Raw genomic sequence first — 26,960 nt, 5'->3', positions numbered from 1 at the left:
GGCCACATGTAAGATGTGGAAGAAAGTCGCTGGGAGCCAGTGTGGTTTTTCAAGTACAATCTCTGCCTTTTTTCCTTTTTCAAATGGTTAATAGCTCTGGCCTTTGGGGATTATAATTAATAATAATCTTCTCTAGGAAATCATAGAAATACTGTGAACATAAGGATGTGAAGGCTGTATTTTGGGAGAAGTGAGTCCAGTCCTCACAAGCCTCAGCTGAAGGGTCCTTGTGTGGAATCCTGATCAGGATTCTAGGTTGGTCAAGCTCCAGATAGAAGTCCAATGGGAACAGATCACCATCAGAAAAGGCACTAAGTGATACAGGAGCGAAGGGCTGGACAGAGTTATTTGCATGGCGCTCCCACAAGGAGCTTTGCCAAGTTTCAAGTAAGAGCTTGGCTGCATTTGGATGGGTTGGTCCTGCCACCATATTGCCTGTCTCTTAAAGGCACCTGGCCTTTTGGCCAGTTGCAAGCACAAGCATGCTAGTGTTCTTATAGCTGGATCGTTCAGGTTGAAGAGGCAACAGTGCAACTCCTAGGTATAAACAGAAGCAGACCCTTAGAACATTCTCCAGGACTTGGTCTCTGGGAGGTTGACACATAGTCAAGGGAAGTCTCAGTATTTTACCTATATCCATTTGCAACCAGAATTTGTACAGCCATCTGTGTTGGACATCATTATAAAAGATACTTAAGGACATTTTGAGTCAAGCATTTAGGAATATGGCCTTTGTTTAACAAAGGGAAGAAAAAGAAAAGTCAGAGGAAGCTTCATAAACCATTTTTCAGACGCGTCTGTCTGAAAAAAAATTATTGAACTCATCTGTCCTGTGTCCTGCTAACCCAAGCCAAACACACACAAATACATAATAACAGTCTGGTATTTGGTTTTAAACCATTACAAAAGGCAAGACATAAACAGTGCAGTTAGAGGAGAGAGCTGTACATGTTGCGATCCTATTTATTTGATATTCTGCATTCTGATATTGCATCTAAAAACTTTTCAAGGTAGTTTTTAAAGTAGTTTTTAAAAGCCATGACAGTTGCCAAATGGGCAGTCTAGCATTCTGTAAACTTCCTGTGGTTATTTGTAATGCTGCTCCTTTCTAGCTAAACCTTTTATGGGTATGCCATTGGGCCTCCCACACAGCCCTGGCCATGCAGTGCCAAGGAAATGATTTCAGATTTGGAATGGTGTGATTAAAGTCTGGGGACCTGATGTTCCCCACCACTTCCCCCACAGAATTTGTTGCACATGGTTAATGGTAGGGCTGGTCCTGAATCTTTTACCTGGAATAAAACCAATTTGATTTGGTTGAGTATAATAGAGCAACAGAGCCTGTATAAGAAACAGATCCATTTTTAAAAGTCATAGGAAACTAGCTGGGCATTAAAAATAATGGAATTCACCAGCTAAATGTGCTTGATGACAGTTGAAAGATCATTATGGTATCTTCATAGTAGAAAGACTTCCATGTTTTACAAATGTTCGTAAGGGAGATACCAGCATGTTAAATATGCAGCCTGCCTGGATGATTTCCTGTATGTGCTACTTGGGAGCGAAGGTCCCTTCATCACCAGCTGGATAGCTCATTGGTCTTCAAAGCTCTTATGATTCATGAAGGAGCACACCATGACTCACAACCATTTTGCAGGACTGATGTACTTGTAACCGTCCCTGTTGACCTTGAAACCCTATGATGTTGCTGGCCATGACTATGTGCTGGGACTGATGGAAAATCCAAGAAGGATTGTCATGCTGTGTTTGTGCTGGTGCAGACACTCTCTTTTGTTTGATCGTTGCAAGCCATGGGCTTGTAATTCAAATAATGGTTCCAGAGCTTTAATGGACATTAGCAATCTGTTAGGGGACTGTCACATGCGTTTGTGTTTGCTTGCCCCCAAGTATTTTTTTAATGTAAATGCAGACCATTTGGCTCCATGCAGCATATGTAATGGGTTTCTGTAATTTGCTGAAATCAATATTATGAAAGTTGCTGCTCACTTCAGTGCAAACTTCATTAGAAATCCTGTTACTGCGAGATGAGAGATGGCTCCATTGAATAATCGGATTAAACTCGTGCCTTTTTCCTTTGCCCACCAGTATCTACACTAGGGACATGCTTGCTGTTTCTCAGATTCAACTCCCTTCCCCCAGTTATGTTTTGATGCACCATGCACAAAAAGATTAAAAAATAAACAGATCCTGCATTAGTTCACATAAGTAGTTTCTAATAAGGAAGCGAGAATGGGGGCCACCTCGAGTCGCCTTTGGGAGTGGTGTCTGCTTTCAGCTGCTCTTGACATGCCACAGAATTGCACTTCATTCCCATCACTGCATCGTACCAGGAAGAAGAGTGTGTTGTGCAGTCATGCTTGCAGACGCCCCCACACAACACCCAGCATGTGGAAAACTGGCACATCCCAGGCATGCCTCTCCTTGAGGCTTGCAATGTGACTTATAATGTACAGGGAATGGAACCCTACCAGTCACCATGCAATGGAACAGTAGAGGAATCACTTTATGCTACATAAAGGTGGAGTGAAGAGCCTCAGGTCTGGGCCAAATCTGGCTCATCTGATACTCCAACCCATCCTTTTGGGCTCCCCCAATGGCCACACCCTGCCTCCCACTTTTCTCCAACCAACATTTATTTGGGAGTTCCCTGGCTTTGGCACTTCTTCTCCTTCTCCTTCTCTTTCTCCTCCTCCTCCTCCTGTGTGGGGCACACCAGGGTACAAGTGTCTTCCATAGTGTTCAATCCACAGCAATGGTTTCTTTATTCTTCCATTCAAGGTTGATACTTCTTTGGTCATTCTGGAAAGTGTGATGCCAGGTCTTTTTTGCTCTTCCTCTCCTCTTCCTACCACCTAGCGGTATCCTGTTAAAGACGATCTTAGCAGAGCACATGTCCAGCAAAATGCATTCTTCATTCTATTATCAACTTAGAGAGTCTTTGGGTAACACCTCTTTGTAATACTTCCTCATTTGTAATATGGTCCCAATATGTAATATCTTCCTACAGTAACATTGCTGAAAGACATTCATCCAGTGTAAAATGTTGAAAGGCCTCTTTTAAGGCTTAGGGATTGACAGTAAAAGCTTTAAGCTAACATATACATGCACTTTTGATACTTGGACCCTGTCCCGTTTGCCTTTGGCCTGGAACCTGGTCTTGCAGAAATGCAATCCAGCCCTCAGGCTGAAAGAGTTTCAGCATTCCTGTCCTAAGAAAATGGCCCTTTAAACAGGGTGTCAAGTAAGGAGGAGATCTGGAGTGCAGGATTTTCTAGAAAGCAAAGCATGCCTCAGTGCACACCTAAGGGACAACTTGTTCAGACTGAGGCAGAATTTGAGCTGTATAGGCTGAACAGGAATGCTACTGGCTTTTGCTTTACCTGACCCATAGTGAGCTAGTAGCTGGAATGCCACCACTGATCACCCATCGTGGCATTACAGCACAGCAGAGAGTATTTGAACAGCTCATTGAACTGCTAAGTTGCCACAATGGGACAGAATGAACGGCCCAACGTCATATTGCCAGCATTCCCCAAGATCACTGTTTCTAACACTGAACAAGATTTAAAATCCTGCCCTTAGCAACCTGATTGCATTTCTGGGGGACAGCATCTCATGCATCTGGACTTATGAAGCCACACTTTGCCTGTTTTTAATTGGATCCCAACAAGTATCAAATAAAATAACCACCTAGCTAGGACATCACCCATAGTTTATCATAAAGCCCTACACTGACAAGAATAGGGAAAACAAAGTCAAGATCTGAATTTATGGTGGCAGAGTTTAAATCATGACCCATCCTTAAAGTGGCATTTTCTAATGGACTCTTGTGTGCCTGCCAATGGGAAATGGATTCCACAGCTGGAGATCTTACTTAGACAATTCTTTGGCATGACACGGTGCTAATTTATATTCCCATGTTTTGGTTACAAGGGCAATCTCATTTGTCAAGTAGCTTCCCCTATTTATGTGCCCTTGAGCCCTAGGAACCTCAAATTTAGTGATGTATTATTCTGCAGATTGTTTTTTTATTAGGAAATGCATCAAATTGTGTAAGCCACCCTCACATTCAGATTACTGCAACTGCTAGTTCATTAGAAAAAACTTGTACAGTGGCTGGTTCCACTTCCATGTGACAGGGAAAATTAACGCAAACTTATAATAAAAAGAGACTTTTTCATGAGGCTCATGAAACACTGTCAAATAGCTGGATGGTTACGGAGAACTAATAGAACATTACAAATAGCTCTTTGCCCATGTAGTTATGGTGACTGAAGAAGTCTCCTGCAGCTAAGCCTGCAATGGATGGGTTGTCTGGCACTTTTTTAATGCCTTGTGTATTTTTTTTCCTCTTGCATGAGTGTAACACAAATTGGATGTCTGCATCCTAATAGTATGCATTGCTTTGATCATGCAGTTGCCCATGGTGTATGCCCAAGGACTTGATGCTCATACAGTCCTCCTTACTTGAATACAAGGGCACGTGAAAGTTGTCCTGTTTTATCACATGGATCATCAGTTATGAGATGGCATAGAAAGAAGCTAGTTACTCCACTGCAGAATCTGTATTCTTTCCTTGTCCTTTCTGAAAAAGCAAGGCTTCAAATTCTCTTGTTTGGAAGAACTTCAGAGCATGCACTTTATAATACCATGATATAGTAGATTCTGATTATCAGTTGCATGCTGCTGTGCCAGGAGCAAGTAGTTCTTCTATTTGGATCCAGAAGCAATATGAAACCAATGGATGAAGATTTAACAGATTATTAATGGAGCTAAACTGCAAGCTGGCAAGAAGGATGCTGGATAAAATACACTAATGTCCAGTTCTCCTTTCTTATACTGGGCATCCAGAAAAGTTGGCCAGCACAGAACAACTCCATGGTTCAGGTCTGTGTTGCGGTTCCTTACCAATGATGCTCTCAAGGTGTACATACCTGCAACCCCTGAAGGTTATGATGATTACCCACCAGTTTTCCAAGGTCAGCTTATCAGTCAGATCACAGAGTTAATGTATAGACAGAGTTACTATAAAGTTTATTTGGTCTTTTATTTCTTTTAATAACACATCTTGGTTAGCTTCAGAAAGATGGCATAGAAACACAATGAACCAACCAACCACCTATCAAACAACCAAAAGAAGAGTTACATTTTAAAAAATAGGCAGCAATTGACCCCCAAAGACAAGGTTGCTCAGGGTTGGAACCAAACTTGAAAAAACAAAGTGTTTTTTCATCAAACCACAGAAGTGTGCTAGGTAGCACAAAGAGAATGAGAAGGTGTAGATGGGCAGGTGAGTGGGAAAGAAAACTTGACTGCATCACTAGTTTAGATTAAAACCAATGCTGGAAAAGGGTTTCCATAGCCAGAACTCTCAAGAAATCTCGGTTTAGCAGAACAGGAGAACGTATGCTCAGAGCCACATGGAAGACACTATGCTTGAACCTCAGCAGTTCATTGGCAGGTCATCCAGGAATTCCTCTGACAGAGACAAATACAACAGTGATGGTGGGTAGCCAGTATACTGAACTGGCTATGAACTTCCAGAGCACAGACAAAGTTTTTTATAAATTGGGATGAGATTCTGAATAGGTGAGAAGGAGAGGACAATACAGAAACACTGAGAAATCGTTATAGGCATCAGGAAAAACATCATGACCCATTGAAGACTTGAGTAATCGATAACAAATAAAACAATCAGGAATTACAGAAATTTAACAGGTTTAAAATGTTGTGGTTTTTGCAATCTGAGATAAAGAATTCCTTAAAACAAAGCATGAGCTGCCTTAAGACAAAACTTGAGCTGGCTATGTATTTTTACATTGCAAAGGAAGAGAAGCTTCCCCGATGGCTTGTTATCATTGTTTCAATGCTGTTTCAGCTAGGAGCTTGTCTAATTCTGCAAGAAAATGCATGAACAATGGAGCCCTTGGGGCTGCATGCTTTTCCCAGGTGTGTGGAGGTGGACAAAAAGTTCTAGTCCCTTTGAGTGGAGAGGAACAAGGACACTGCTGCCAGATTTTATTTTAAAGGAAATGCAAAAGCATATCTTTTTATTTGAGGATATATTTGGACTTTTCCAATAACATCAAAGGCCAGCATTGCCAAGCTGATAAGCTAGCGGGATTGGGGGTTGGGGGCACTGCTTTGCAGTGGTTCCACTCCTAGCTCAATGGCCTATCCCAGAAGGTGGTGCTGGGGAACTATGGCTCTGCTCCATGGCAGCTATGCCATGGAGTACCGCAGGGGTCCATTTTGTCCCCCTTGCTATTCAACATCTACATGAAACCACTGGGAGAGGACATCAGGAGGTATGGGCCGTGGAATCATCAGTACGCTGATGATACCCAGCTCTGCCTCTCTTTCTCAACCGATCCAGGTGAGGCAGAGGCTGTACTGAACCAGTGCCTGACCGAGGTAATGGGCTGGATGAGGGCCAATAAACTGAAGCTCAATCCAGACAAGACGGAGGTCCTGTTGGTAGGTGTATCGGGCTTCAGGATCGGGGACTTTACCTTGTCCTGAATGGGGTTGCATTCCCTCTTAAGGACAGGGTCCGCAGGTTGGGAGTGCTCCTCGACCCAGAGCTATCATTGGAAGCTCAAGTAACAGCAGTGGCAAGGAACGCTTTCCTTCAGCTTTGGCTGATCCTTCAGCTGGGTCCCTACCTGGAGAACGACTGCCTGGCAACAGTGACACATGCATTGGTTCACTTCCCGATTAGACTTCTGTAACGCACTCTACGTGGGGCTGCCCTTGAAGACGGTCCGGATACTTCAATGGGTGCAAAACAGAGCTGCCAGGTTGCTGACAGGGATTGGGCACTGTTCTCATATAACTCCAGTCCTCTAGTAGCTCCACTGGCTCCCCATTGAAGTCCGGGCCCAATTCAAGGTGCTGGTTATCACCTACAAAGCCCTGAACGGCTTAGGTCCTTGTTACCTAAAGGAGCGCCTGCATCCATATATGCCCCCCCGCCCCCTGAGATCTGTGGCAGAGACCCTCCTCTGAGAGTCCTCTGTGAAGGACATTCAGAGGGTGAGTACTCTGAGGAGGGCTTTCTCTGCGGTGGCGCCCAACCTATGGAATGCGCTCCCCAGAGAGGTCTGCCTGGCGCCGTCATTATTTGCTTTTCGGATCCAGGCCAAGACCTTTTTATTTAACTGCTATTTTAATTGTTAAGGTTTATTTATTGATTTTAAACTGACCAGGCTGTTTCCACTATTTTATGTATTCTATGTATTTTCTGTATTTATATGTGGGATTTTAATGATTATAAGCCGCCCCAAGGCTTATGCGAAGGGGGCGGCGTATAAACTGTCTAAGTAAAAGTAAGTAAGTAAGTAAATAAATAAATAAATATGATTCCTATTTCCCAGCTCTGGAATTTGAAATGTTGTGATATCACTGCATTTGATTTGAAATACTGGGGTGGTTGGAAAGACAAGGATACTGAGAGAAGAATGTCATCATGTTTCATCATATTAAAAAGCCTGGGATCTTTCCAAGTAAGAAATAAAGAGCACTTTAAAATGCAGTTGTTTCATAAGTCACATTATCAGCTACAGACATTAAAGTAACTAGAATAAAAGTGGAGGATATCCCAGGGACGATCATGTAAATGTGAAGTGATCGCATTTACTCTCCACTCACAATGATCTTATCTGTTCAGATAAAGACTGAGTAATAAATGACAAAGAAGAACATTGTGAGCAGGACAGTTGTCTTCACGAAGTCTCCAAATACCCATAAACTATTTGGCATGTCTCTCACCTTAATGTAGCCCATCAATGTCAGTGGCTAAGTTCTGTCCTTGCAAACTAAACTCCTCTCTTTCACACACCCTCTTTCTCTCTCTCTCTCTCACTCCCTCCCTCCGTCTCTTAAAAGGGAGCTGGAAGAAATATGATATCTCTCCAGATATTATTTGCCTTCTTCTAGCCCCAGATATTGTAGTAGTTCTGAATTGATGCAAATTTCAGAGAGAGAGAGAGAGACTGAGGCAAACTACACTTGTTTTAAAAGCAGGTGGCCATGTTCTGGCTTAGTTTGTGCCAGAGCAAGTCAGCACTAGTACTGGGTTGACAGGCTGGAATTTGATGCATTAAATTCTACATATTTGACCTCCATACCTGATGGAACCCCTTCTTTATGTTTACATATCTGCCTATATCCATGGAAGCCATTCAATCACTCTTCAGAAGAACTGGGCATGTTCAGCCTTGAGAAGAGAAGACTGATGATATCCATATAGAAGTACCTCAAAGGCTGACACAAAGAGGAAGGTCAAGATCTCTTCTCACTGAAGTCAGAGTGTAGGGCATGGAATGATCAATTCAAGTTGGAACAACCCAGATTCAGGCTGGACATCAGGAAAAGCTTCCTCACTGTCAGAGCAAGATGACAGTGGAAGCAGCTGCCTGGAGAGGTGGTGGGCTCTCCCACAAGGGAGGCATTCAGAAAGAACCTGGACAGCCATCTGAGTGGGATGGTGTAACATGGTGTCCTGCAACATCAGGGGTTGGACTAGATGGCCTTCATGGACACTTCCAACTCTACTATTCTGTGATTCTAAGAGAGAGGGCTTTTTAGTGGTGTCCCCCAAGCTCTGGCATGGTCACCCACTGAAGCTTGCCAGGCACTCATACGGCCTTCTTTCTGATGCCGGAATAAGATTCCCCTGTCCTTGCAGACCTTCAGAATCTTTTAGAGTGCAACACTGTGTGCCTAGACAGACTTCCAGCTTCCCACAGTTAGCATTGGCATGCACGCCTATAGCACCCCAAAACCATTTCAGTGTTTTTGGGACCTTTTATCCAAAGTCCTGCAATACAGTAGGACCTCCCTCTTTAGGCTGTGATAGCATTTGTATTGGTCTTACGTTGCTGATTTTGTCAGAATGTGATTCGCAAAACACCTAGGGAAGGCCTTCAATAATGTAATTAAAATACTGAAATCAATAAAGAAGAATGAATGAATGGCTCAGTCTTACTCTCATGCCTCACTGCATATGGGAGTCGCAGATTTTAAATAATAAAGAGTACATCAGGAAGTGTATATTGCTGGCCACAGACACCTTCGGTAATTAACATAAAGCACATGTGCATCATTAGATCAGCATCAAAGTGATTCTGTAATATTAGCCAAGGAGCCTTTTCCTTACCAATCCAGCCACAACCCTGACCTCTCACATTTTTTAAAAATATGCTCAGCATTAAAATATATACTTGGGCTCAGATGCCATTTATTACTATTTTTACAGTTGCTTTATATTTTATGTCTCAATTATCTTCTTTTTGCAACCAGGGTGGGCATTTTGTTGACTTTAGAAAGAGCATTTGTGTTACTAAATCAATATTTTGTGCTACAGATTCTTCTCTATTTTCTTTGATTTCTTGGTAAACTTGACAACATTGTCAACAGTCACATAGCAGATAATTCTATTTCTTCTAATGACACTTTGAAAAACTTACCCTTGAAGACTGCTTGTTGAATATTATGATTAATTTGCCTGTCAGAAGCATTTTCCATGGTTGCATTTATGTCCTGGAATATTCTTTTTCCTCATCTCGTTTTGTTTCTTCAGTAACACCGGATGCTTTCATTTGTTAAAGGATGATTTTAACTTCATGATAGAACACTTTGTAATTTTATCCTCAAAGTTTCTTAAAATGTTATCCAATAGTAAATAGGATACTGAGTTGTCTTTCATTCTAGGACTTATCTATATTTTCTGTTATTGAATTGCTTTAAATTACAGCAAGAACAAGATGCATGTTGCATAGCATGGCATACAGGTTTCATTTCCCCATATCTTTTCTCATTGTATGTTTGTGTCTGGTAGTGATTGTTGTGGGGAACAAAAGCAAATTTCCTGGAGCTGGAAACATCAAGACACACTGATATGGAATAAGAGCTGCTGGGATGATTTGATCAATTGTTTCCTTAATAGATTTTACCCCACCTTTCCCCCACTCCAGATGGTCTTCTGGAGCTTCTAAACATATTGCAATGCAGGTATTTAGAATCTTGGGAAAGGAGAACGTCCTAAGGAAGACTTTCTGCCCTAAAGCAGAAACTGTGTCTCTGTGGTACAGCACATGCTTTGAAAACAGAAGGTACCTTCCTAGGCATTCCCAGGTAGTGCTGGAAAAGATCCTGGTCTGAAAGTTAAGAACACAAGAAAATCGTGCTGGATCAGACCAAGGCCAATCTGTTACAACATTCTGTTCTCACAGTGGCTAACCACTGTGGAAACCCATAACTGGAAAAGGAAGGCTGCAGTACCCTTCTGTCCAAGTTTCCCAGCAATACTCAGTCATAATCTAGGCAGAATAGAAACATAGAAACAGAGCGACTCAGAAGGGACCTCCTGGGCCATCTAGGTTGACCAACAGCTCCAGCTGGCTCCACTCACAACATGCCTACCATGTGGATGTCCAGCCTATCCTTGAACACCCTCACTGATGGGGCTTCAATCACCTCCTGTGGAATCCCATTACATACCCCAGGGGTCCTAACCATCAGGAAGTACTACCTGGCATCTAAATTGAATCTTAGTTCCCTGAGCTTTGCTCCATTGGAATGCGTCCTGCTCTCCTCTGCAGGGGAAAAAATGTCATGACCCACCTCTGCATGGCCCCCTCTTACATACTTATATGCCACTAACAGGTCCCCTCGGAGTCTCCTCTTCTCCAGGCTGAAAAGGCCCAGTTCCCTCAGTCTCTCCTCTTGCGGCTTTCCCTGAAATACGGCCTCCACCAGTGTGGCCCTTCACTGCACCAATTCCAACCTTGCTATAGTAGCAACTGAGACCCTTTTGCTTCATAAATTTGTCCAATCCCCTTTTAAAGGTTTCCATATCTCCTGGAAATATCTCCTGGAAGTGAATTTCAGTGTTTAAGCCCTTCCTTTGGTTCTCCTAAGTCTCCTTCCACTTGGCTTCATGGGTTCTGGTATTATAAGAGACAGAGAAAAACAAGTTGCACTGTCTCTATACCTTGCAGAGCCTGTGACCTCCTGCATGGAAATAATATTTTGTGTTCCTGATCCCTGATTCATCTTCCACCTTTGACAATATTCTCATTCTTCCTTGCTTTGTGCTTCATTTAGTCAGTGATCAAATGTTACACCACTGCCTGCTAGATGAGTATAATTAAAACAAACCAGGTAAAAAACCAGTCTTGCATTGCCAATCTAATTATTTCTACATAAAAAGAAAATACAATTGTATCTATATAAAAAGAGGAAGAGGAGGCAATCCACAGTCTACACTGTTGCATGCCATACCAATGCCATTGATCCGGTAGAAAGAAACACTTTTTCAGTTTAAAATGTAATTCGGTAATTTGTTTTTCTTCTTTAAAAGTCTAATTATGTTAGCCTACACATAAGCCTTTAAATTACTTTTTAACGTTCTCCATAGTTAAAAACATTGTAATATGAAAATTTTTCAAATTTTATACTTGGATGCAGAGCTATTTAAACTTCTTTGAAAAATATATGATTTTGGCAAGACATCATTGAGAAGCCATTATGTAGCCAGTCCAGGTGGGTGTTTTCTCAGCATGTGTGCATGCATGTGCATGCATGTGTGTGCAAAATAGGGGTGCATTTTTCTTCCCTTCTCAGCTGGGTCATACTGTAAAGCTGTTTGGTGGAATACTCGGGAAATAGAAAATCAATTACTTCATCACACAACACAAGAGTTCAACAATTCATGGTTAAACTATGGAATTTGTAACTACAAAATTTAGGATGAAATAAATTCAGACGGCTCTGAAAGGCAGTTAGACCATTCACGAGGGATGTCGATGATTACTAGAACTGCCAGCTCTGATCTGTTTCCAGTGTCAGTGGCATTATGCCTGCCTATACCAATTAGAAGCAGATAAGCAGCTTTCCATAGCAACATGGTTGGCCATGACCTGAAGAGGATAAGGTGGGCCTTTGCTCTGATTCAACTTGGCTCGCTTGTTCTTGCATTATGAGAAAGTGAGAGAATAAGCAAGCTCAATACTCTTTCACAACTTTTTAGTAAATGATGCTGAATAATATTAAAGGAGCTTTGGCAACTGCTGTAAACAGAACCTGGAAGTGCCTCCTGGCAAGGAAAAAGGGAAAATAATGAGTTCTTTGAAGAAATGGCTCCCTTGATCCTATAGTATAAGGTAATATAGTATGAGATACAGAATAAGGTTGTGATAATGGCAAAACCCATCAGTAAGTACTCTGGTACAGTTGCTGCTTCACTGCCTTGCCACCTACGATACTAGGCAGAGATCTGGAGAAAAAATATTCTTTGACATCACTCTGACATTATGAACAGCTTCAAAATTTAGCTCCTGAACTCTGGAAGAGAGATATTTTATAAATGTTTGGAGTATCCTGAACAGTAGCATGCAGTTCAAAATTGGAAGCATGGACTTGGGCAAGGGGAGCTTATTCAGCCAAACCAGCTACTTACTCACTGCAGGAAAATTAGGGCTAGAGCATTCCCGAGAGATAGCTGTCCAACCTTTGACCCAAGACCTCCAGTAAGTCCCGCCTATGGGTTAGGACTAAGCCAGATCAGTTAAATCACCTAACCCTGCCTGGATACAGCTCTTCTTGCTACCCCACTGAGGTTTGGGAAACCACATCTCTTGCTGCTTCCACAACTGATCTCCAGGCATCAGGCCAAGGCAGAAGCAACAGAATCTGGCATGTCCTAGGGATAAGCTTGCCACCAAAGTTAAGCTGGCCCTTTCTACCTGGTAAGCCATGATGCTTCCTGCATGACTCTGATGCCCACTCACAGCTTGCTCTCTCACTTCCCTACCAATCCAAACTTAACCTGCCAGATGCGACATAATTAAATGGGAAGGGGAAGGTCAGGAGGCCCAAAGAAGTGGAGGGGGGAAGGCATCAGATCACCTTGTGCATTTGGTCCAGTTTGACCTGAAACAATTGTGGCTTTCCTAGAAAAGGAAGAAGGGTGCCCACCTCTTAAATGGAGGTAGGGTTATGGGTAGTCAGGTTAGGAGTACCAGGGATGCTCAAGCTCTCTACAATTCATCTAACTGCGCTTCCAAGCTCCATTCCACTTGCTTCTGCTCTCACTTGTGAAATGTCCCTCCACCCTGCAGTTTAGATGTGACCATGGGAGCTGCCTGTTGCCTCAGTGTGAGATTTTGTGTGAGATATACCAAGCTAATCTACCAATCACAATAAAGAGCAAAATAGCACACACAAATAAACAAGCAGCAGAGTAAAGATATTCCAAAGGTTTAGGTTAACAACATTACCTGCCACCTAAAAGATTCCAAGGAAGGCACCACCTGGATCTTAATGGGGATAGTTCTACAGCTGGTGTTCAACGACTGAAAATGGGCACTCTCTGGCACTTGTATGTCTAGGACATCCTCATGCCCTCTTCCATTCTGGGTGGCCCAGTAGTTCAGAGCTTGGGGTGGTCTAGTTTCCAGTCCTTCTGAACATATTTGTCTGAGATCATGTGTCCTGCTCTGTACAAACACTGTAGGTGCCCCACCTTCTGGCTCTGCAAAGTGACCCTTGGACAACTTCAGAGAACAGAAAAGGTGAACCTTTGAGTCCTCCTCAGTCCATTTCTCATTCTTCCAACCCGTGGCCTCCAAGAGAAATTGGTGACCACAGAAAAGTTTGTTGCCCATGATACAACAGTTAGTGAAGCTTCTAGAAAGATTCTTGGGCTGCCTCCAGGCCAGCCAGTGCTGGGAGTTACTTGTCCGCTTTATTTATTTATTTAGTAAACTTCTATGCTGCCCCATTTGCCGAAGCCTCGGGGCGGCTTACAACAATAATTAAATACATATAATCATATTAAAACAATATAATTGGAAATGCCCTGGCCAAAGATATAAAATCAATAAATAAGCTAACTATTAAAATGCCATTTAAATAAAAAGGTCTTGGCCTGGCACTGAAAAACATATAACGATGGCGCCAGGCGGACCTCTCTGGGGAGCGCATTCCATAGATTGGGCGTCACTGCAGAGAAAGCAGTGATGATTTATGGTTGCAGGATTGCTGTCCATGGTCCTGAAATGGGAAGTCCTTGGCTGCTTGCTGCAATATTGGTTGGGGTCCAAAATACTCTCTGCCCTGGGCTTCCTTCTACTGGCTGATTCACTTTATACCTCTTTGCCTAAGCCTCACCTAGATTAGAGGTAGGCTATGCAGTCACCACAGGTGTCATTTGTGGACTCGTTCTTGGGCCCACTTGCTTTTTTTAAATAACAGCGTTCTAAGCAGCGGCTGGAATTTCTTCCAAGAGATGACCTCCACCCACTTCCATTTCCTCCCACCCCACCCATGAATCTCTCAGGTATATGGGATGAAACTCAGACCAGAAGGTGAAGTTGGAGAACAGCTGCAGGTTAATGCTTCCCACTGCAATGTAGCTTACAGCATATGACATACTTCATTTTGGAACAAGCTACAGGTTGCCGCAACACAAATTGCAACTTGGGTCACAATGACTAAAGTTGGAAAATGACAGTTCCCATGTCCTTTCTAGGAGTATTGTGTGTGTTGTATGTGGGTAGGGTTTTTTTTTTTAATTGAAATTGTTGAAAGTATTTCAAGATTTGTACATTGGCATTTTATGATGTATTTTATTGTGTTTGTATGTGTTATTTGTATTTATATTTGTATTTGCATTTATATTGTCCTCTTAATATGAACTGCTGTGAGCCACTGGCTGCTGAGTGATATAGAAATGAAAGTAATAATCATGCTAGAAAAATATAGATAATGCAATGATGGTGATGGCTCTTATCACTGGAGACTTTTCTCTGAATCCACCCAGAGAAATATCTCCAATAATGATCTTGACTTATAAGCAAAGGTCACTTAGATCATTGCATGGACAGCTTTGGCTTGTGGGCAATATAGAAATTAAATAACTCAATAAATTATAGCTACCATGAAAATCCAGTTCTATCTATAGAAAGAAAACAGTGACATTGATTTTCCAAAATGGTTTTTTATTGTTCACTTTAATTTCCCTTGCTTCCCTTTTTCTGTTTATATACTGCCACCTGGTCACTTGGTCCCAGTTTGCACCTTGCCTCAGCAACGTTCAGTGTCTTTTATATTGCTGATTCTTTTCCTCCCTTTCTTCGTTGTCCTCAGTGGCATCTCAACAGTATGCTGTGCTGTGATTTTAATGAGACATTTAGCATGCAAATTGATAAGCTAAGCTTGAGAGAAGGCAGAGAAAAATAAAACCCAGCAAATTTAAACTGGAGAAAGCCTATGGATTTTGCTAATGGTTCCCACCATGTGCTCTGCCATTTAACTGTGTGGCTGAACAGCATGAGCATCTTCTCCAGCTTCCACTAAATATACATGTCTGTTTAGTACTTAGCCCAGAGAAATCCTTCAATATTTAGGCTGTATTGGATTTATGGTGGTTGAGCCTTTGAACCAACTGGCGCGAATTGGTGCAAGTATGGAAGCAATTGGTGAGACCCACCCTTGAATTAGAAATGTAGAAATATAGAAACAGAGCGAGTCAGAAGGGGCATCCCGGGCCATCCAGTCTGACATCCGGCACCAGCCGGCTCTGCTCACGACATACCCACCATGTGCATGTCCAACCTTTCCTTGAACACCCACACCGATGGGGCCTCAATGACCTCTTGTGGAAGCCCATTCCACACACCCTGGGGTCCTGACTGTCAGGAAGTGCTTCCTGGCATCCAAATGGAACCTTGGCTCCCTGAGCTTTGCTCCATTGGAGCACATCCTGCCTTCCTCTGCAGGGGAGAACAGGTCTCTACCCATCTCCATGTGACATCCCCTCACATACCTGTATGTTGCCAACATATCCCCTCTGAGTCTCCTCTTCTCCCGGCTGAAGAGACCCAGTTCCCTCAGTCTCGCCTCATACCCCATCCCCTGCAAACCGGCCACCAACCTTGTGGCCCTACGCTGCACTGACTCCAACCTGCTATATCCTTTCTCTAATGAGGGGCCTAAAACTGAACACAATACTACAGTTGTGGGCGCACTAGAGTCGTGTAGAGTGGTAGTAATACCTCTCTTGATCTAGAAGCCACACTTCTGGCTATGCAACCAAGGGTGGCGTTTGCCCTCTCGACCACCGCCTCACACTGCTGACACATGTTTAGCCTGCAGTCAACCAGTACCCCGAGGTCCCTTTCACAAGTGCTGCTCTCCAGCCACTTGTCACCTAACCTGTATTTGTGACACCTATTCCTATGTCCCAAGTGCAAGACCTTGCACTTATCCACATTGAATGTCATCCTGTTGTCTCCTGCCCACTTCCACAGTCTGTCCAGATCCTTTTGGATCTGGAGTACCTGCTCCTCAGTTGTGGCCACTGCTCTAGTTTTAGTGTCATCTGAGAATTTGATCAGCAGACTATTCACCCCTTCTTCCAGGTCGTTAATGAAAAGATTAAACAGGATCGGCCCCAGGACAGAGCCCTGGGGGTCCCTGCTTGTCACTGGCTGCCATCCCGATGATTCCCCATTAATGGTTACCTTCTGCTTTCGGTCAGTCAACCATGCCCTAATCCACCGGACAGTGCTTTGGTGTATCCCAAAACTCCTCAGTTTCTCCACCAGGATATCATGGGGCACTTTGTCAAAGGCTTTGCTGAAATCCAGGTATATCACATTTGTCATAGAATTCCACAAGGTTTGTCTGGCAGGACCTGTTTTTGTGGAAGCCGTGTTGTGTGGCTGTCAGCCTCCCTTCCCTATCTAACATCACTAGATCTCTCTCTTTTATGAGCCTTTCCATTGTTTTTCCTACAATGGACATAAGGCTAACAGGTCTATAATTCCCCATGTCCCTTCTACTACCCTTTTTGAGAATTGGGACTACTGATGCCACCCTCCAGTCCTCTGGAACTTCACCCGTTCTCCACGAGGCCTCAAAAATGGAGGCCAGCAGGCGTGAGAGAACCTCTGCCAACTCTCTAAGTACTCTCGGGTGTAACCCGTCAGGGCCTGGTGCCTTTGTAATGTCCATTGCCCTGAGGAGCCCCTCAACTTCAAGGGGGGGGGTGACTCTAATCTGTGCCCCTAAGTCCCCAGCCTCATCTAATCTCCTACGCGGATATCCCCCATCCTGCTTTGGGGAGAACACAGAGGCAAAATAGTCATTTAGCATCTGTGCCTGTTCCCTCATATCAGTCACTGGATCTCCTTCCTCCTTATTTAGTGGTCCCACCACTTGTCCCCCCTTCCTCTTCCTATTTACATGCTGAAAGAAGCCCTTTTTATTGCTCTTGATATTCTTGGCACATCTCAGCTCGTAATCAGCCTTAGCCTTGTGAAGAATCCTTCTGCAACGGGCCTCCTCCTCCTGGTATACCCTTTTGACTATTTGCCCCAGTACCCATTTCCTACGGAGGTTCTTTTTTCGTCTAATCCCTCTAACCACCTCCTTTCGCATCCGTGGCGGCACTCTCCTCCGCCTCCCCACCTTACTGACTAGAGGTATCGTCAAGGCTTGCGCCTCCAAAACCTCCCTTTTGAGTGCCATCCACCCTTCCTCAACTTGCTTACCTTCCAGTAACTTATCCCAGGAGACTTTCCCCAGTCTGGCCTTCAGTTGGCCAAAGTTGGCCCTCTTGAAGTCTCAGCTTCTAGTGCTCGACCTGCTGCACATCCCCAGTCCCCTGATCTCAAAGCAAAGGATGGAGTGATCACTTGCATCCAGAGCTCCCCTAATCTGTACTTCATCTATCAGCTCCTCCCTATTGGTCAAGACCAAGTCAAGGATATTTCCCCCCCTCGTCGCCTCTCAGACCCTCTGTGTGAAAAACCCTCCCTCTATAGCTTCTAGGAAGCAACGTGACCTGGCTGTCACCGCCAAATGAGTCTCCGAACTAATATCTGGGAGATTGAAATCTCCCATAATTACTGGGTCTCTCCCCTGAGATATCCTTAGAATCTGGCCTGCCAGGACATCATCCAGGGTCTCAAGTTGACCTGGAGGGTGATAACATACCCCCACTGTCAGGTCTCTTTCCCTGTCATAACCCCTAAGTTTCACCCAGACTGCCTCTACCGAATCCCCATCTGTGCTGCATTCTATCTCACTGTATTCTATCCCTTCCCTGATGTATAAAGCCACACCTCCACCCCTCTTTCCCTTCCTGTCCTTTCTAAAAAGGTGATACCCTTCTATGTTCACATTCCAGACTTGCCTTTCATCCCACCAAGGTTCTGTGATTCCCACCAGATCATACCCTCCTATTCCCAGGAGAGCTTCAAGCTCTTCCTGCTTATTACCCATGCTCCTAGCATTGGTGTACTTGCACCTCAACTCCATCCCACCCCTTCCTTTCCTTGGAGCTCCCAGCCTCCTCCTTCAGGGAAGACTTATCTTTGAGTCATTCAACTCCAGCTGTCACCCAGATTTGGAGAATCCCTGTGCACAAACCTTTCAAAGGAGCTCCCTTCTCTAAGCTGGCCACATCACTGCTACCACTTCCCTTTCATTGATCTCTCTGGTCTAATCCATGCCACAGGCCACACAAGTTCCTTCCAGCTTATATACCAAACCCACCTCATTCCTTCAGATCTCTTTGTTGTGTATGTTTCCCCCTATCCAAAAAGGTACAAATGCACCTGCTGTGACTGTACTGGAAATCAGAGCTTGAAGCAAAGCTATGCTGGAGTTTCTGAGGTACTGCTGTTCACATCCATGTCCTACATGACTTGAGGTTTGCTGGGCACCTGCACTGTTATATTTTTTGGCACCATAAGAAGATCATTCACAGGCAATTCAGAGACCCAAAACTAGGTCATTACAGCTGCTTTAGTGATTCCTATGCTGTTTATTTTTGTTTTACATTGTATTCTAAATTATTTGTATTATATGCTATGTTTTAATTGAATTTAAAATGGTGTTTTAGTTTGTAATCAGAGCACATCAGATTAGAACTGTAGTCAATCACTCACTCACTCACTCACTCACTCAATCAGTCACATTGGTCCCGTCTCTTTTGGCTTCAGCCTCAGAAACATCTGGATATGTTTCTTTGAAATGAATTTGGCCCCCAAGCTCAGAGCCATAAGATACACTCCTGGCGTACAGGTTTGGAGGGGCAAATGAAGGGTCTACATGGAAGAAGAGCAGGACTTAGGACCCTGAAGTGGGTCCACTACTGAGATTTTGACCTTGATAACAAGTCAACATTGCCATGACCTAATGCTGATCCTATCGCATTTCAGCCCATGGAAGCTACTTTTTGACAGCGGCTTTCTCTAGTCCATTGAAGCCTTGATGTTGGGCTGTGAGTTCTCCAGATGAACTCTGGTGAAGCCTGTTTGTTTGTTTCTATTGCGGGTGAAGGAAGGAACGGGATGCGCTGAAAGGCTCAAAGCCAAAACAAACATTTACACAGTTAAGAATTTGGATCTATAACTCTTGTGGTTGTTTGCTAAAGTGACGGGAGACTCAGCTGAGGATGTTTGAAAGCGATCTACAAGCCAGGAAATGGAGGGTAGAGGATGGAAAATGTGCACGTCAAAACATCTTTCTCAGATTTTGCTGGAGAATAAAATGGCTTAGAGAAACAACAGTTTTGGCTATGACTAAATCTAATCAAATACACTTGTGTTGTGTAGTGTCCCCACCCCAATCTCACAGCACACTCACACCATCATTTGTTGGTTTTGTTTGTATTTTAACAATTTTAGGCTTCATTTAAATTAAATGCTTGCATATCATTTTTAGGGAGATTACAAAATGCTCTCCTCTGGTTGTATCCTTAGTCACAGGGGACAGATATTGCCAAGCAATGGGGAGGGTGCTTATCAAATTCTCATCCCAGTCCTATGAGTGTCTACTCAGGAGAAAGTCCTCTGGATCCCAATGAGACTTACCCGCAGCTAAGTGTATATATGACTGCAGACTTAGTTGCTCCTTTTTTTCAGGGTAGGGAAAATGGCACTTAAAATAACACCATTTATGGTTATTAGTAATGACAAAATGGATTCTTTTGCATTTTCATGGTAGGGGCAAGGTGAAGTATTATTATAAGCTTGGCTGGCTGGCTGGCTGGCTGGCTAGTTAGATGGCATGGTAGTACCTGCTGTTGGCCAACCACCATCTTGATTCTAATTATGCTTTAGGTAGAACATCCATAGAGACAAGAAGCTGGCTGCATGGAGCTGGCCCACAGCCATTGCTTGTACCTGACCAGCCAGCTATCCATCTAACTAACCAGCGGTATGCTGCTTTCCATCCATAAAAGGGTGGTGCTCTTTCCTATCAATCATTATTCTGTAGTACAGAAGGTTTTTAGAAGGAAGAAGGCTGTGAGTGAGTGAGGCAGGGATTCAGCTTTTAGCATCCCAGCAATGAGATCACAGGATTTTAGGACTGGGACTCTGAATCATCCTATGGACCCAGCTAATGTTGGGAGGACAAGGCTTTGTGCCAAGGCTTTGTGCTGTTGTGAACTGTCTGGAGTGCTTCGCCTGTTGCACTGTATAGAAATCAAACAAACAAGCAAAACCTAAAACAGAAGCATAGCTGGACCCTGAACCTCTGAGCCATGAATGCTCACATCTACAATAGTTCTTCTTGTGCAGATTTTAACGTTGCCCCAGATAAGTGAAGTCTGGAAGATTTCAGTTAGAATTTGATACCCAGCCTTCTCATGTAGGGATACATGCCACTGATTGGAACTCTCCATTAAAATTCAAAGCTACAAGTACAAATTACTACAAGTACAAGTACAGTCTCCCTGCCTGAGCTGACGGAGACCGTCTCGGACCTGGTGTTGAGGACCCCCAGGATGTTGGTCCTGGGGGACTTCAATCTCCATGCCGAGACTGATCTGACCGGGGCGGCTCAGGACTTCATGGCCTCCATGGCGGCCGTGGGGCTGTCTCAACATGTCACCGGCCCGACCCATGAACGTGGACACACTCTGGACCTGGTTTTCTCGACGGGGCAGGAGGAGGGTGGTCTGAGGGTGAGGAATTTATGCTTGACTCCCCTGTCATAGTCAGATCACTTTCTGGTGAGGTTTGTGCTCGAGAGCGACCTCTCCCTCTGTAAGGGTGTGGACCCGATTGTGTGGGTCTGCCCCTGGAGCCGGATGGATCCGGAAGGATTCCTGAAGGCCCTGGGGGAGTTTCCGGCTGACAAGTCGGGTGCTCCTGTCCAGGCTCTGGTCGAACTATGGAATGGGGAGATGACCAGGGCTGTTGACACGATTGCTCCTAAGCGTCCTCTCCCACCGGGCAGAGCCCACTCTTCCGCTTGGTACACTCCTGAATTGAGGGCGATGAAGCAGGTTGGGAGACGGCTAGAGCGTAGGTGGAAGAAATCACGAGATGAATCTGACCGAACACACTTGAGAGCCCACTATCAGGCCTATGCTGTGGCGGTGAGGGCGGCGAAAAAGAGATTTTTTTCCTCTTCCATTGCCTCCTCACAATGCCATCCAGCGGAGCTTTTTCGAGTGGTGCATGGCCTGGTTAATCCAGGTCGTAAGAAGACCTAGTTACACCCTCAAAGGCCCGCTGTGACGACTTTGCCAGGCATTTCAGGGAGAAAATCACTCAGATTCGTCACGAGCTGGATTCCACTATTGATTCAGAGGTTTCTGGGGAGACGCCAATGCTGCCGTCTGGTCCAGAATTATTGGATGAATTTCAGTTATTGCGGCCCGATGATGTGGACAAGGTGCTTGGACAAGTACGTCCCACCACTTGCCTATTGGACCCTTGCCCGTCTTGGTTAATAAATAATTCCAAGCAGGGGATTGGGATCTGGATCTTGGAAGTGGTTAATGCTTCTCTGAGGGAGGGTCAAGTGCCTGTCCCTTTAAAGGAGGTGGTAGTCCGACCGGTCCTGAAGAAAGTGTCACTGGATCCAGAGATGGCCACTAACTATAGACCTGTGGCCAACATCCCGTTTCTGGGCAAGGTGTTAGAGCGGGTGGTGGCGGACAACTCCAAGCACTCTTGGATGAAACTGATTATCTGGACCCATTTCAGTCCGGCTTCAGACCCGGGTACGGTACTGAATCTGCCTTGGTCGCCCTGTACGATGACCTGTGCAAGGAGAAGGACAGGGGGAGTGCGTCCCTGTTGGTTCTCCTGGACCTCTCAGCGGCTTTCGATACCATCGACCATGGTATCCTTCTGGATAGGCTAGCGGGATTGGGGGTCGGAGGCACTGCTTTGCAGTGGTTCTGCTCCTATCTCAACGGCCGGTTCCAGAAGGTGGTGCTGGGGGACTATGGCTCTGCGCCATGGCAGTTATGCCATGGAGTACCGCAGGGGTCCATTTTGTCCCCTTTGCTGTTTAACATCTACATGAAACCGCTGGGAGAGGTCATCAGGAGGTGTGGGCTGCGGAATCATCAGTACACTGATGATACCCAGCTCTACCTCTCATTTTCCACCAATCCAGGTGAGGCAGTGGCTGTACTGAACCGGTGCCTGGCCGAGGTAATGGGCTGGATGAGGGCCAATAAACTGAAGCTCAATCCAGACAAGACGGAGGTCCTGTTGGTTGGCAGATCAGGCTTCGGAGAGGGTGAATTGAACCTTGTCCTGAACGGGGTTGCACTCCCTCCTAGGGACAGGGTTGCAAACTTAGGAGTGCTCCTCGACCCGGAGCTTTCACTGGAAGCTCAGGTAACAGCAGTGGTGAGGAACGCTTTCCTCCAGCTTCGGCTGATTCATCAGCTGCGCCCCTACCTGGAGTACGACTGCCTGGCGACAGTGACACATGCACTGGTGACTTCCCGCCTTGACTTCTGTAACGCGCTCTATGTGGGGCTGCCCTTGAAGACGGTCCGGATACTTCAGTTGGTTCAAAATATTGCTGCCAGGCTGCTGACGGGGACTGGGCGTTATGGTCACATGACTCCAGTTCTCCGTCAGCTTCACTGGCTTCCCATTGAAGTCTGGGCCCAATTCAAGGTGTTGGTGATGACCTATAAAGCCCTAAACGGCTTGGGTCCTGGTTACCTGAAGGAGCGCTTACATCCATATATGCCTGGCTGCCCCCTGAGATCAGCGGGAGAGGCCCTCCTCCGGGAACCCTCCGTGAAAGAAATTAGGAGGGTGGGTACTCGGAAGAGGGCTTTCTCTGTGGTGGCGCCTAAGTTATGGAATGCGCTCCCCAGAGAGGTCCGCCTGGCGCCGTCGTTATTTGTTTTTCGGCGCCAGGCGAAGACCTTTTTGTTTAAGTGGCATTTTAACTGTTAGTATTATTTGATCTTATCTGGCTAGGGCGGCTTATTTTATATTGTATTTTGGATTTTTAATGTTTATTTTTATTGTAATTTATATTATAATTACTTTTATTTATTGTTGTAAGCCGCCCCGAGGCTTCGGCGAATGGGGCGGCATAAAAATGTTTAAATAAATAAATTAGTCACATCAAATGCCAAGGTAATAAATGAATTTATGTTTGGATTGCTTTAACAGTGTCTCCAGACCTAACAAAGCATTCTTCCCATTGAGAGCTGATAAGTATTCCAAAAAGTGCCAAAGCTGGATGGACACCTTCATTAGACTGCTCAGCTTCAAACAAGTTGGGAGGCACCTTCCAAGTTTGAAGGCTGCAGTGCATACAGTAGATTCTTTTACAGCTGCAAATGCGTAGCAGCCATCCTGTGAAAAATCGTTGCTTATTGGGTGGATGTGAAAGCAGATGCTGCGGTGTCTGTACACATGTTTCTGTGAGGACATAAGTCTTTGGATGAGATACAAACCACCACCACCACCACCATCACCATTTGTGTTAGAAATGGTGCTATGAGTAGAAAAGCAAACATAAACAATGGAAACAAAAGTTGAATTGGGAAAAGAAAGAGGGAAGGATAGTATAAAATGGGTGGCTAGAAAAGAGAGCATTTTTCTGTGGTGGCTTCCCATCTGTGGAAGCCCTTCACCAGAAAGATTCTTGCCTGCTTTGTCCTTTTCCTTTTAATTCTCCCAGACATTTAAGACATGAAACAATACATATTTAGGAAAATGTAGAATGCTGGGAGTGATGCATTTAATCCCTGAAAACCCAAACTCTGGCACACCAGAGATTTAAGAAAGATGCAAGTAAATTAGAAAGGGTCCAGTGGAGGGCAACAAAAATGATCCAGTGTTTGGAAACATTGCCCCTATGAGGAGTGACTGAGAGAACTGTGTGGGTTCAGCCTTGAGAAGAGAAGACTGAAGAGGGGGCATGTTATCCTCCCAGAAGCACCACAAAGGCTGTCACAAAGAGGGGGGATGAGGTCTCTTTTTGATGATACCAGAATATAGGACACAGAATAATCAAGTCAAACTGAAACAACTCAGATTCAGGCTGGACATCAGGAGAAGCTTCCTCACTGTCAGAGCAATAGGACAGTGGAAGCAGCTGCCTGGAGAGGTGGTGGGCTCTCCCACACTAGAGACATTCAAGGGAAAACTGGACAGCCATCTGAGTGGGATGGTATAACATGGTATCCTGCAACAGCAGGGAGTTGGACTTGATGGCCTTTATTACCCCTCCCAACTTTACTCTTCTATGATTCAGTGATTCTATGAGATCTTGGGAAATGAGACGCAAGAGCATTGGTCTCAATGTTCTAATCTTCTGGTTTAGGAGCAGGGATATATGAGAAGTTCATTTCATTAAATATCAGCACTTGCTCTGTTCACATCCTGAATGTGAAGGCATTTTGTCCACTGCCACAACCCAGCAAAGTTCTCCTATTCCCAAGCTTCCATTCAAAATTGCTAGATTCAGTTGCTTAAAAAATGTGAATTCTGAGTGTATAAATGAATTTTCTCACTTTCAACGGTAGGGGGTAGAGTCTGTATTTAGTTGCAAGGTTTAAAGGTGCACTTTAATGTGCCTTTTCCCTATTTGAGCAAAAATTCCCCATGTGTGAAAGTAGAATACTGTGCTTCAAGGTGGAACTTGGAGACCCGAGTGAGCTTGTGCTTCAACTGGTTCCCACATCCCTGCTTAGAACTGGAAACTACTTATGATAGAAGAGTAGCTGCCACAACAACAGAAAGGTCTTGTTAACTCTTGGTGTGTGTGTGTGTGTGTGCGCGCATGCGCACGCACGTATGCTTGTGCGAATGAAGTTGAAGCATGCAGAAAAATATACACAGGGAGAGATTATCTGGATAAATCAGAGATCAACGGATGTTGCATGCATGACTCCCATGTGCACTTTTGAAACATTAAGCATTTGCTTGCCCAATTTATCATGATTATTAATTTTCTCCAAACTCACCTCAGGAGTGCATTTAGTGATGCAAGCAGAGTGGGTGGTTTATTTTATTTTATTTTAATGATGCAGCAGAGACTGTTGGCACAGTGACAGCATAGAAAACCTTCACAGTTCAGTCCAAGATGAGAAACAGAGAGAGACAGAGAAGAAAAAATATAGCTCATTGTCTTTCGTAAATGTATGTGTTTCTAATATTGATTAGAGTGCTGCCTTTACTGCAATGCTCAAATTCATCGGTAAAATTTCATCAATTTATGCAAATTCCCCAAATATCTATGGGGGAAAAGAGTGCAAATTATGAATATTTGTGTAAATATAGGAACTTTGCAGAACTCAAACATGAGCACATTATGAACATTTTTGATGGGCACACAATCATGCTTATGAACAAATCTGACAGTGTACATTTCTTTATGCCTACTGTGATGTTTTGTGAATTCTCTGATATTCCTATTTAACTTAAGTATGCCGAACTTAGCTCCTTCCAGTCTGCTTTCCTTTGTTATGGTGGACCCTCATGAGAATAAGTGGATGAAGGGTATTAAGTCTAAAATAGATACTCTTGGACTGTCGCCCGATCTTTTCTGACCATTGGTTATGACAAGGTGAGAAATTTACTGAAGCAGTGCCTCCATGATATCAAACATCAAAACAATTTGCCTGCCACTAAAAAATCATGTCCTTGGTATGACTGCTTTTTAACAAGTCATCCAAAAACATTGTCATAGTATTTGTAAATGCTAAAAGTCTCAAAGTATAAAAGGGTCATTATATGTGCACAGCTTAATGTCATGCTTTCAATGTTACTTGAGGGACGTTTCGCAGGAATTCCATTACAAAATTGTGGATACCCATGTGTTGATAGTGTTGAAACCCTTGCCCATGCACTACTGTTTTGCTCTTTCCAAGAGGTGCCCATAAAGAATTAATTTGTTCTGTGCTATTTAAGAAGCTCCAAGATCACCGCAGATGGGGACTGCAGTCAGGAAATTAAAAGACGCTTGCTCCTGGGGAGGAAAGCTATGGCAAATCTAGACAGCATACTAAAAAGCAGAGACATCACCCTGCCGACAAAAGTGCGTATAGTCAAGGCTATGGTTTTCTCAGTTGCAATGTATGGCTGTGAGAGTTGGACCATAAGGAAGACTGAGCACTGAAGAACTGACGCTTGCGAATTGTGGTATTGGAGAAGATTCCTGATAGACCCTTGGACAGCAAAGAGATCAAATCTGTTGATCTTAAATAAAATCAACCCTGACTGCTCTTTAGAAGGCCAGATACTGAAGCTGAAGCGCAAATATTTGGCCACACAATTGAACAGAAACAATAGTTAAGAAGCCGGGTCATTTGTCCGATTTCTACGTATCTTTTCTTCTTGCTGACCAGGAGAAAACAGGTGTGATGGCATGGTAAGCTACATTTTTAGCAGCAGCAATTAAAATCAGGTTAATCATGTTTTTATAATTGTAATTTTTACAGACTCACTTGTTTAAATATTGGCACATGTGCACATGTGTGTATTATATCCATGATCTTAGTATACTGTTTTGTAATATTCATGCAAAGGCATATTGCTAGTGCAAATAAAGTCCACGGAGTGCTATTTAACTTAGAGACTGACCACTAATTGTCAGGAATAAAATGGATCTAAGATTTCTGCATTAAGCAGAAATGAATTCAG

Source organism: Varanus komodoensis, unplaced genomic scaffold, assembly GCF_004798865.1.
Source record: "Varanus komodoensis strain SLA01 unplaced genomic scaffold, ASM479886v1 scaffold18_3, whole genome shotgun sequence".
NCBI classification, from domain to species: domain Eukaryota; kingdom Metazoa; phylum Chordata; class Lepidosauria; order Squamata; family Varanidae; genus Varanus; species Varanus komodoensis.
This window is presented reverse-complemented; position numbering follows the sequence as displayed.